General features: G+C 43.0%; 1 protein-coding gene across 1 annotated transcript in view; it reads left to right on the forward strand.

The window, feature by feature from the left end:
* The window catches only part of WASL (WASP like actin nucleation promoting factor), a 73,741-nt gene that overhangs the window by 40,044 nt on the left and 31,138 nt on the right, over positions 1-2,559 (forward strand). The window lies entirely within an intron of this gene.

The raw sequence follows: 2,559 nt of genomic DNA on the forward strand, positions 1-2,559 counted from the left end.
CCGTGCTTTGCTTTCTCCTCCTCTGGAATTCTGCTGCTCTCCTTGGTATTGAAACCGCACTCTTTGGTAGGTGATCTTGGTCTTGGCTGGATTTCTTGTTGCTTTTCTGGACGAGGGGCCTGGTGTAGTGATTCTCAAGTGTCTTTGCCCCAGGCAGAATTGCACCGCCCTTACCAGTGGCGGGGCTGAGTAATTAGCTCGGGTTTGCTTTCAGGAGCTTTTGTTCCCTGAGCCCTTTCCGTAGAGTTCCGGAGGACAGGAATACAAATGGTGGCCTCCTGGTCTCCGGCCTGGAGGAGCCGAGAACCCAGGGCCCCACTCCTCAGTGCGCCCTCAGAGAACAGCGCCCAGTTACTTGCGTCTGACCTCCGGCCGCGCTCCAAGCTCACCGAGCCTGTGGCTGGTTCAAGGTAACCCTGAGCTGTGAGCTTACTGTCGGCTCTGTCTCTGTAGCCAGTTTTCCCATTCCAGTACCCGCAAGTTCTGCGACACTCAGACACCCTCGATCCTTCTGTGACCCTGCGGGACCTGAGGCCACCGTGACCTCACCCCGGTTTAGCCTCTGGAGCGATGTCCCTCAGCAGAACAGACTTTTAAAAGTCCTGATTTTGTGCTCCGTTGCTCCGCAGCTTGCCGGGACCCGGCGCCTCCCCCCGGGGTCTATCTTCCCGTTGCTTTGGATTCACGTATCCACCAGTCCTACCTTTCAGAAAGTGGCTGTTTTTCTGTTTCCAGAATTGCTGTTCTTCTTCTCTTCGATCTGCCTCTGCCAATAGATTTGCAGGTGTTTGCAATCTTTAGATAAGCTATCTAGCTGATCTCCTGCTAGCTGAAGTAGTCTCAGCCTGCTACTTCTCTGCCATCTTGACTCCTCTGCTTTGTATCACTCTTAATGGAAACTAAAATCGAATAGTTACATCCAAGATTATAACATTAAAAAAAGAAAACCTTTAGAAGTAAACTAGAGTTTCCATTTTTTCAAGATGCTGTCATGAGGGAGTTTGCAACATGGTTAAAACTTAATGTGCCATGTTCCTTGCTTGTAGCAATTAGCTTTTCGCTTATACATCCCAAAGGGTACTGGTTAGGTATATCCTTGGGAAAATTAGTACAATAATTACTGATAATTCTTTATATCTTCAGTATAGCTCTCAAGCATGGCCATGTGCAAGTCACTTAATATCTTTTTTCCCTCAGTTTTGCCCTCTTTTAAAAAGATATTACATGGGTGCCTGGGTGGCTCAGTTCGTGAAGTACCTCCTTTTGGCTCAGGTCTTGATCATAGCGTCCTGGGATTGAGCTTGCTTTGGGCTTCCTGCTGAGTGGGGAGCCTGTTTCTCCCTCTTCCTCTGCCTGCCACTCCCTTGCTTGTGTTCTTTCTCTCTTTGTCAAATAAATAAAATCTTCAAAAAAAATTTTAAAAAAGATGATTTTAGAATCTGCCTTCTAGGATAATGATATGTTCAGAATGTCTAGCAGTATAATTAGTACCTTCAAATCTTGCTTTCAGTTGTGATTTAGTACCATACTAAAGTAATTAACTGCTATGTGGATGTCAGCCTTTACTAACACTACTACTTCATATACTGAAGTGTTCACAGTATTGGAAAGTGGTATAGTAGTCCTTCTTCATGCATGGTTTTGCTCTCCACAGTTTCAGTTACGCACGGTCAGTCAACTGCTGTTTGGAAGTAGATGATCCTCCTTCTGACATAGTGTCGGAAGGTTAGTAGTAGCCTAACATTACGTTATAATGCCTACTCCATTCACCTCACTTCATCCGCTCACGTAGGTGTGTTTTATCATCTAACATTATCACAGGAAGGATGAGTATAGTACAATAAGATATTTTGAGAGAGATCCCACATTCACATGACTTTTATTACAATAGTTATAACAATTGTTTTACTTTTTGTTATTTTTAATCTCTGCCTAATTTATAAATTAAACTTCATCATAGATATGTAGGAAAAACATAGTATATATGGGATTTGTAGTGTCTGCAGTTTCAGGCATCTACTGGGGAGTCTTGGAATGTACACCCCATCGATAAAGGGGGACTACAGGATCTGAAGTCATAAATTGCCTGCATGGAACTCTGCCACTTTGCTGTGTGATTTGAGGCAGATTATTTATCTCTTTAACGTTGGGTTTTGCAAGCATTGAATGAGATTATAATAGTAATACATTTAAATGGAGTTGTATTTTAACGCACCTAATATAATTTTTGTCACATTGTAAGCATCAGTAAATGTTTGCTTTCTATAGTTACGTTTAATGCAGTTATTATGTTGTTTGCTACTGTTTGAGAAATTACCTCAAAAAGTAATGGCTTAAAGGAACAACAAATGTTTATCATCTTGTTTCTGTGGGACAGGGAATCAGGAGTGACCTAGCTGGGTGATTCTGGTTGGATGTCTCTTTTTTTTTTTTTTAAAGATTTTATTTATTTATTTGACAGAGAGAGAGATCACAAGTAGGCAGAGAGGCAGGCAGAGAGAGAGAGGAAGGGAAGCAGGCTCTCTGCTCAGCAGGGAGCCTGCTTCCCTTCCTCTCTCT

Source organism: Mustela nigripes, chromosome 4 (assembly GCF_022355385.1).
Source record: "Mustela nigripes isolate SB6536 chromosome 4, MUSNIG.SB6536, whole genome shotgun sequence".
In the NCBI taxonomy this organism is placed as follows: Eukaryota; Metazoa; Chordata; class Mammalia; order Carnivora; family Mustelidae; genus Mustela; species Mustela nigripes.